Source organism: Geotrypetes seraphini, chromosome 9, assembly GCF_902459505.1.
Source record: "Geotrypetes seraphini chromosome 9, aGeoSer1.1, whole genome shotgun sequence".
In the NCBI taxonomy this organism is placed as follows: domain Eukaryota; kingdom Metazoa; phylum Chordata; class Amphibia; order Gymnophiona; family Dermophiidae; genus Geotrypetes; species Geotrypetes seraphini.
Genome location: NC_047092.1, coordinates 139273069 through 139283563, shown reverse-complemented (window position 1 = coordinate 139283563; position 10495 = coordinate 139273069). Strand labels below are relative to the sequence as shown.

General features: G+C 41.5%; 1 protein-coding gene across 1 annotated transcript in view; it reads right to left on the bottom strand.

Moving 5' to 3' along the window:
* Positions 1–1318: 1318 nt before the first annotated feature.
* The window catches only part of CLSTN2 (calsyntenin 2), a 1243607-nt gene continuing 1234430 nt past the window's right edge, over positions 1319–10495 (bottom strand). The window contains exon 19 of the mRNA XM_033958408.1: positions 1319–1710. The gene's annotated coding sequence lies outside the window, so the exon portion shown is untranslated. The remainder of the gene's footprint in view (positions 1711–10495) is intronic.

Below are 10495 nucleotides of genomic sequence, written 5' to 3'. Positions count from 1 at the left end.
CTTTTTAAAGACTAAAAGAAAAAGCATTACACATTCATGTATCACCTCAGTTCACAGAATCAGACTCCTGACACAGGCTTTAATAGGCTGAAACACGATCATGTCGAGTCAGTGTTATATTACCCAATAAAGGAGACTAAGCACCAACCAATCACTTTCTTTGTTTGCTTTCTTTGTCAGTCTCATAGTACTACCACTAGGAGTTAGCCTTCCATATCAGTACAATTTATCCCTTTATGGAAAACGATCCCTAGCAATAGTTCCATGAAATTAATGCTATGGGGTCAGTGCCACCATTTTGTGTCCAGCACCAGATGGAGTGGGTTTAGAGGGAATAACTCCCACCTCATTCTTCTAGATCACTGGGAATTTTACCCAGATAAGTTCTAGGGCTCAATGGGGGGGGGGGGGAAAGGGTATCAGAAGGTTAGGGTTTGAATAGGGAGTTTTGCTTAGAGATTGGATTAGATTGGATTACTCTGCTTGGAGTAATCAGATCAGGGAGGCTAGGGCATCAGATTGAAGTTGAGGGGAAATGGATTGAGGGAATCCGATTGGAGGTAGGGTGTAGAAGGGAGGAATGACCACCGCAGAAATCTTGCATGATGCACTGGGGCAGTTGTGCTACCAGATTGCTGGTTGCACTTAACACTTCGTGATTTGGCAACTATTTTATTGGAAGTAATGGCAGCTAGTGTCTTGTATTGATCTGTGTGCTCGCTGTCACAGCAGGCCACTCCTCCGTTCTGCCCCTGTCATGCGTGTATACTGCCCTTAACTGCATCAAGCAGCTAGCACAGGTCTGTTATGGCACTGGCTATTTTACTACTCTAGACATTAGTGTAGGTCCGTGCTAACATTTAATGAGCAGTAAAACCTGCAACATCTGTTTAATGCACTTTAGTAAAAGGGAGCTATTGTCTAATATGTGGACTATATAGATTCTTTATGCAATTCTAGAAATAAGGTAGAAAGAGAGAGCGCGAGACAAAGAGAAAGAGAGAGAGATTAAAAAAGAGACCTCGCTTATATTTTGAAATACTAGAGAACAAGGCGCGGGCCTCCTCTGCAAATGCCTGTGACAAGGGCATTGTGTTATGATCCTCATGGAGTTCAAATTTGCAGTCTTCGCAGATTAGTTTCTTGTCATCGAAACAGTATTCTGTAATGAATTTCTGAGGATGGTAAAAGCAATGCTTTGCCTTTTCTGGTCTTTGAACAAATTCTGTTATGTTATGATTCTCCAGCATCCTTTGAGTATGGTATTTCCAAACACATATGTGACAGAAAAACTGGTTTTTGCACGTTTTACACCTCATTGAAGCTTCGCGCTTCTTTTCTGAGGAGCAGTACTGACAGTATACAATATTTGAGAAACCACCTCCTATTGGAAAAGAAATGCCTCTTTTTGTGCAATATTTCTTCAATATTATCGCCCTTAAGTAATCATTAGGCAATTTAAAATCATTATGTTGGAAGTAATGGGTACACTGACATATAGGGCATTTGATATAAAAACATGGATCTGTACTAGCTGAAGATTGGGCCTTAAACCTCTCCACACATGGTCTACATATTCGATGTTCACATGGCAACATGCTAGGCTGGTTATAGAACTGTCCGCACGATGGGCAAATGAGCCGCTGAGCTATTGCCTTGTCAATGTCCTTTTCAAGTAGACTCAGAATATTTGATGTCTTTGATCGTGATCTGAAAAAAAAAAAAAAAAGAGACCAAATTTAGCAGGTTAAGAATGTAGGTTTTTTAAAATAAATCTTTATTGATTTTACAATCCTCAATAGTGCAATACATACATATATCATAAATACTAAGACAATATAAGCACATTTAATTATCAAATATACATAACCATCCATTTTCTCCTACCCACCCTCCCCCCTAATAATTGAGATAGATGACAGGAGCCTATGGGAGACTTTTACAAGTTGTGAGATCTATCCCTGCATTTTGATGAAGTTGCTAAAGTCACGGGCTTGTATAAACTGGTTTCAGTTCAGATGCTGAGATGCTAATGTGTGGCATGTGAGTTTATGGATTTCTTGCTGTGAAGTCTCTCAAGGACACCAACCAGTGCTAGAAAGACAATGAGCTAACAGTGCTGAAAGAAAAATGCAAGTCAGCAAGAGACTCCATCCAGGAACCTAAGAACTGATAAAGTGATGCCAGGCTAATGCACTCAGGCACTGATTTTGATTGTACCGGTGTGAAGAATGGAAACTTCAAGAAGAAGAAAGTTCTAGAAGCTATGCCTGTCCAGGGCCCCCCAGGGAAGAATGGAGGCGTGGACTATGAGAGGGTTAGATAGGCATTTGGTCTCTCCAATAGGGTGATACATATTCCCTGCCAGGGACAGGATCTGAGACACAGATACTTTCTTTATAAAAACCCCATGCTGTGGCAGAGTTTCTTTAGAGAGACTGTGCCATACTTACAGAAAAATGCTGGCACTGTTTGTATGAGGTTTTTTTCTCTTCATTGTATATGTCCAAACTGATTTATTTCTGATTTGACAAATGCTGCTATAATACTTATTATTAGAATAAAAAGTTATTTGCTTTGGAATATACAATATAATCTTGTGGGTTTTATTTTTATTTTTGGGTTTTTTTCCTTCTTGATGGACCCCCGGTGAGGAAAAGTAGCAGCCTTTTACTTCATGATAATTTAATAAAACATAGAAACATAGATTTATCCAATAACCTTATCCTACTAGCCATATCCTTCCATCCTCCCAGCCCTCCCAAGTGAACATTTTTTTTAAAATCAAATTATGACAGAAATAACCCCCCCCCCCACCCTATCCTGGATGTGTACCAAAATAAACAAGAACTGACTTACAATCAAAAACCTATTATAATGAGGTAACATAAGCTGTCAATGGGTCCCATACTAATCTAAATATATTACCATGCCCCAAACTATCAGCGTTTATCCTTTCAAATCTATCTGGAGCAAAGACTTGCCCACAAGAAAGGAAAATTTAAACGATCATAGTTCTTCCAGTTTCGGGTTATCATTTGGATGGCTATCCCAGTCATTATAAAGAAAAGACAGCCTTTATATTGATCCATAGGGGGCTTAACATATAGCAGTATTCCACAAATGACCGCCTCATACTTTAATGGAATTGATGATTCCAAAATGTTATTAGTTCTACCCCTTATTGACTTCCAAAAGTTAAGTATCAAAGAACAATAAAACAACAGATGATCCTGTGTCCCAATGTCTAGATGACAGTGCCAGCATCTATTAGATTTAGAACTATCTAATGTGTGCAACCTAACAGGTGTCCAAAAGGATCTATGTAACAGAAAAAAATATGTTTGTCTCATAGATGCTGATGCTGCCCATTTCATCCTCCAAGTCCAAATTCATGGCCATCGAGACACAGAAATATACTGCTTTATCTCAATGCTCCAAATGACACGAAGACTGTTTTTTGGTTTTTTATTCAAGAACTCAGATATTAATTTATACCACCTGGCAGCCTGATGTCCTAACGAATCTTTCAGGAAAGGATCTGAAGACTATAATAATTTTTTAGATTTTGCCAATCAGGGAACCCCTTCTGAATGGCTTGCTTCAACTGCAAACACTTATAGTTTTGAGAATTGGCTATACCAAATTTTTGTTATAGTCGTGAAAACTCAAGCATTTTTCCATTTGACATAACATCATCTAGTATTCGAATCCCTGCTTGTGTCCATTGCTTCCAGAAGATCCCAGACTTGCCAATTTAAATCTTGGAGTTTAGCCATATGGATTGATATGTGGATTTCTGTACTGGAATATCTGTTAATTTGTTAATAAATTTCAAGGTTTTCCAGGTGTCAATTAAAATACTGTTGTCCTTTACATAACTGGGTAATCTGATACTCAACACATGAAACAGTCGTAATGGGGACATCAATTGCCATTCTAAGTATAACCAATCTGGGAGATTTTCCATGAGCTCGGAGAGGATCCAATACATACCCTGGTGCATTATATAGGCTTGATGGTAGCTATAAAAGTTGGGAAAATTTACCCCACCCGCTGCAATTGGATTTTGTAAAGATACTAAAGCAATTCGAGCAGTTTTACCCAGCCAAATAAATTTAGTGAGAATACTATTTAATTTCTTATAAAATGACCCCTGAAAATAAACTGGCAACATACCCATTTGGTAGCAAATCACAGGCAAAATCATCATTTTAACCGTCTGGATTCTCCCCCACCAAGAGAGATGTAATGAGTTCCTGCTCACACATTTCTGTGACCTTCAGCAAATAAGGATCTTTCATTTACTTTCATCGTTTCTTCCAACGTTTTCTGAATCCAAACGCCTAAATATTTTATACTCTCTTCCTTCCAAAGAAAAGGGAATGTATCAAATAATCCTTTTGGATAGTGAACGTTTAGTAGAAGAACCTCTGATTTACTCCAGTTTATTTTATAACCAGAAAATTTTCCAAATCTGTCAATCAAATCTAGTAAATGTGGAATGGTAGACTCAGGATTCCTCAAATGAAGCAAAATGTCATCTGCATACACAGAGACCTTATATTCCCGACCTGCATAAGGAATACCCTGTATCTCCTCTGCTTGCTGAATTGCAAATAACAAGGGTTCCAATTAGAGAGCTGCGTGGAGACAGAAATCCCACCCTTCCCCGCCAAAATCCCACCCGTCCCCGTGAGGAATCCCTCTGTCCCCACCCATCCTCATGAGGAATCCCTTGTCCCCACCCATTACCGCCCCACAAACTCAAAAAATTTATGGGGTCCACACTAAATTATAAGGGGCTTATGGTGAGATATACAGCTGGCACCCTTTATGTGAAGTTCACAGCAGTGCCTTCTAAGGTGTCCCATTGCTCTGTCAGAATGTCTGTATGGCCAGTCTATTACTATGCTGGCCCTACCCACATCCAAATGGTCAGGATTAGGATGTTTTCAACCTGAATGTTTTTCTGATCAAAAATGAGGTATAACGTTAGACATTCTGGCAGCCTAGATGTCTCGAAAATGGCCATTTTTGTACCTCCACAATCACAGGCCAGAAAACTCCACTTAAATTAGTATGGTTTCTTAAGTATCATCAATATTAATTCCATTTTTCCATTTCTTTATAATCACAGGCCAGAAAACTCCACTTAAATTAATATTGTTTCTTAAGTATCATCAATATTAATTACACTTTTCCATTTTTACGTTGGAAAAATTTTACAAAAGTCTATATGTGTTTTCTCAATAGAATTTTTCACAAAATTATGCAGAACAGTAAGGTTCAAACACTGAGCACAGAACGTGCCATTCAGAAGCCTGATTCTGCTAAGGTCCTGAAGCAGCTGTGAGGCAAAACTGTTGGCCATCGTTGGCTTGGGAGGACCATATTGTTTGCTCCACCATGCTGTGACAAGATAAGTGCACAAGCATAATGAATTAAGTTACTGTTTACATTTATCAAAATTGTTTAAATTAAGGGTTTGTTTGTTTTTTTATATATTTATCATTGTATTCATTTTTCAATACAATACTTATTGATCAGAAACAAGAGTCTTATCACACTGAAATAAAAAGAAAATATAAAGAAACAAATCAATTTATTTTATTATATCAAGACTCTTGTACAGTCCTCATTATGTAGAGAGATAATTTCACAATCAGAAGGAATGATACTATAACGAAATAATTTCTAAGAAAAGTAGTGACACATCCCCATTTATAATATGGACTTGCATACTAAAGGCTCCTTTTACAAAGGTGCGCTAGCTTTTTAGCGTGCACTACAATGCCGCTCGCACTAATCCCATGATACATGGAAAATACTAACGCCAGTTTTATGGAGGCGTTAGCGTGCTAAAACCAAAAAAGATATAGTGGAATTAGAAAAGGTATAGAGAAGGGCAACGAAAATGATAAAAGGTTTGGGGTGACTTACCTATGAGGAGAGGCTAAAATGGCTAGGGCTCTCCAGCTTGGAAAAGAGATGGCTCAGGGATAATATGAGAGGTCTATAAAATACTGAGTGGAGTGGACAGGGTAGATATGAATCGCTTGTTCACTCTTTCCTAAAATACTAGGACTAGGAGGCATGCGATGAAGCTACTAACGTGTAATTAAACTTTGGAATTCATTGCCGGAGAATGTGGCCACTGTTGGAAAGAGGATACTGGACTTGATGGACCTTCGGTCTGTTCCAGTATGACAATTCTTGTGTTTTTAATAACTGAAACAAATTTTGGTGATCCTGGAAGATATACTGAGCTAAACTGACAAGTTAAAAAGTAGTAAATCACCTGGACAGGATGATATGCATCTCAGGGCACTGAAAGAACTCAAACAAGAAATTGCAGATCTATAACCTGTCCTTAAAATTATCCATAGTACTTGAAGATTTGAGAGTGTCAATATAACACCAATTTCTAGAAAGGGATCCAGGGATGATTCAGGAAATTACAGACTGGTAAACCTGATGTCATTGCCGGGCAAAATCATAGAAACAATTATAAAGAATAAAATTATCAACCATATAGACCAACATGGTTTAATTGAACAGAGTCAAAATGGATTTAATGAAGGAGGATGGTGAATAGTGGAATGCCCCAGCAATCTGTACTGAGACCAGTGCTATTTAACATATTAATAGATGATCTAGAATTGAGACCAAATGATGTGATTAAATCTGCATACCACAAAACTATTCAGTTGTTAAATTGCAGGAAGAAAATTGGAAAACTAGGCATCTAAATGGCAGATAAAATTCAATGTGGACAATGTACATTGGGAAGGATAACCCAAATCATAGCTACATGATGCTAAGTTCCTCATTAGCAGTTGGTCATCACCCAAGAAAAAGATCTAGGTATCATTGCGGACAATACATTGAAATCTTCTGCTCAGTGTGCGATAGTGGCCAAAAAGCAAATAAAATGCTAAGAAATAAAATAAAGGATATTGTAATGTCTCTATATTGCTTCATAGTGTGACTTTACCTACAGTATTATGTGCATTTCTGGTTATCATTTCTCAAAAAAAGATATAGCAGAATTAGAAAAGATTTAAAGAAGGGTTACCAAAATGATTAAGGGCATGGAGCTCCTTTTATATGAAGAAAGGCTTAAGAGGTTAGGGTTCTTTATCTTTAAAAAAAGGCAGCTGAGGGAGGGGGAGAGGAATATATATGATAGAGGTCTACAAAATCCTTAGTTGAGTAGAATAGATAAATGTGAATTAATTGTTTACTCTTTCATAAAGCACAAAGACTAAGGGGACACTCCATTAAATTAATGTTAATATTCTTAAAATGAATAGGAACAACTACTTTTTCACTCAACAAATAGTTAAGCTATAGAACTTATAACCAGAGGATATGACCAGAGGTCACAGCAGTTAGTGCATCTCAGTTTAAAAAAAGTTTATGGAGGAAAAATCCATAATCTCCTATTAAAATAGACATGGAAAAAGCCATTACATATCCCTGGGATTAGTAGCATTGTATCTTGCTGCTCTTTGGGATTCTGCCAGGTACTTTTGGCCTAGATTGGTGAGTATTAGAAGCAGGATACTAGGTTAAATGGACCATCGGTCTGATCCAGTATGACTATTTTTATGTTATACAGGGTACAGCAACCTAAATCTGCTTCTGCTGCCACCCACATTTTAAGCTTTTAAATATAGTATTTACACTTCTCCCTCTGTATTCGCGGTTTCAGCAATCGCGGTTTCGATTATTTGCAGTTTTTAGCTTGCCGGCTCCTCCCCCCAAATTACATCAGCTTGCATAGAGATATCGCCAATTCCAAGCGTTTACAGAGAAAATCGGTGATTCCCAGCACTTACTTCACCATGTTTTGCCTCTCCTTCAAGAACAGACCCGGTCTTCTACCATGTTATTCGCGGTTTCACCATATTCACAATGGTTTTTAATAGCAAACAGCGAATAACATATGAAAAAGTTATTTGCGGTTTTTCTGTATTTGCGGTTCTGTTAATCCCCTATCACAGCGAATATGGAGGGAGAAGTGTAGTGAATTTTTGACTATAAATTTAAGCATTCAACCCTAGTAAATTTTCAAAGAGCCCAATATAAGAGCATAAATCCTTTGAATATCAGGCCATTAGACTGTAAGCCTTCCAGATCAAGAAAATATCCATTGTGACTACCGTATTTTCACGCATATAGCGCGTTTTACAACTTTAATTTTACACAGTCCCCCCCCGACGTCCGATTCACCCCCCCCGCAGGACCTCTCGCACCCCCACCCCGAAGGACCGCTCGCACGCATACGCACTCCCACCCGCACCCCCACCCCGAAGGACCGCTCGCACCCCCACAGCCTCCCGACCCCCCCATCATGTTGAAGCTCCTACCGTTGTCCAGCTGCTTCCTCTTGGCGGTCCCAGCCCTTCTGTGAGCCCTGCGTCTGCGCTGCTTCCTCTTCCGGCGGTCCTGCCCTTTAGAGGAAGCAGCGCAGACGCAGGGCTCACAGAAGGGCCGGGACCGCCAAGAGGAAGCAGCAGGACAACGGTAGGAGCTTTTACATGATGGGGGGGGGGTCGGGAGGCTGTGGGGGTGCGAGCGGTCCGTGGGGGTGCGGGTGCGGGTGGGAGTGCATGTGAGCGGTCCTTCGGGGTGGGGGTGCAAGTGTGTGCGAGCGGTCCTTCGGGGTGGGGGTGCGAGCGGTCCTGCGGGGGGGGGTGAATCAGACATCGGGGGGCATCAGGCTTTCAGGGTGGGGACAGGACTTCAAGGGGGAGAGGAGAGTCGGGGCAGGCGAAAGGAGAATCGGGGTGGCCAGAGGAGAGTTGGGGCGGGCGAAAGGAGAGTCGGGCGGCGACGGGAGAGTCGGGGCGGCATGCGCGGTATATGGGTGTGCGTGGTATATAAAAATTTATTTACATAAAAAATTACAGTTTCCCATGCGCTATACCCGTGTGCGCGTTTTACACGGGTGCGCGGTATATGAGTGAAAATACGGTACATGGGGGGTGGAGAGACTAAATTCAAAATCCCTTTCCTTTCCTGCACAAAATTACACCTGCTCTTAGGCAGTGGCTGATTAACTTTAGATTAGGTTTCCCTGGACATGTCTTTTTAGGGGACTGTCCAAGTGTCCAGGGAAACATGGGGGAATTTGTGCATTTTTGTCAGGGTATAAAAAAAACCCGAAACAAGCTGCCCACAAGCCTACCAACTTTGGGCTCAGTATAATCCAACCTCCACTCTTCCCCGAAGTCTGGCTTGTGCTTCTCTTCCTTTCCTCCTGGCACTTCCTGTCTAGTCTCTCCTGCTTCCCCTCCCCCCCAGGGATTTTTACTTTCCAAGCCTCAGATTCATTGCCTGAAGTGTCAGAGATTGAGACACCCGCTGCCAGCCACTCGGCTCCTAAATTCTTCTCTCTGCCATATCCTACCTCCTGTGATGCAATCTCCTGTTCCCATGCAGGTGGGAAGTGGCAGAGAAAAGAGTTCAGGAGCCAGCCAGCCTGCCAGCAGTGGGTGTCTCTATCATTTACACTGCCGGCAAAGTGTCTCTGGGGAGTGGAAGATAAGGGGGGGGGGGACTAATGGGAAATACCAGACCAATAGGGTAAGATGCTGCTCAGAGGGGATGGGGAGGAAGGAAGGAAACAGAGAGCTGGTAGGGAGATCAGAGGAGAGGGGAGAGGAGGAGTAGGGGAGAGTAGAGAGATCAGATGAGGGAGAGGGGACAGCCAGATGCATGAGAGAGAGAGAGAGATTGATGCTGAGAAGGGGGTCAGCAGAGAAAGAAAGAGAGAGGGATAAATACAGATGCTGGATCTGTTGTAGATGAAAGTGAAAAGAGTGTGCTGCTGAGAGAAGGGATAGCAAAGTATAGGGGTGATGGGGACATAGAGTACAGATGTTGAACAGTGCGGACAGAACGGAGAGAGATGCCATAGAATGGGGGCCAGATAGACAGGAAGGAGAGTTAAAGAGACAGAGATGCCAGAATATGGGGTAGGGTGGGTGGGAGAGATGGAAGGGAAGGAGACTGAGATATCAGACCTGGGGGGGAAGGAAAAGAGAGGAGCAAGATGGCAAACCATTTGGGGGTGAGGAAGAAGGGAAGAAGAGATGGAAGGAAATGAGACAGACACCATACCATGGGATGGGGGAAGATGGGGGGAAGGAAAAAAGGAAGAGGAGAGAAGAGACATGACAGAGCTGGGGGGAGGGGCAGAGAAAGGAGCAATAAAAATGAAGACGGGGTGAAGCTGGAATGAATCATGTAAAAGGAGAGAAGGGAACAGGCTAGATGGAAGGGGGAGAGGGTAAACAGTTTATGGAAGGGACATAGGAAGAAGGCAGATGCCATATGGAAGGGGGGAGAGGACAGACAGTGGATGGAATGGTCAGTGAAAGAGGGTAGATGCTGGATGGAAGAGAGAGAGAGAGAGAAGGAAGACACTGGATGGAAGGAAGAGAGTGAAGAAAAGATTAGGAAAGCGGAAACCAGAGACAAGGTA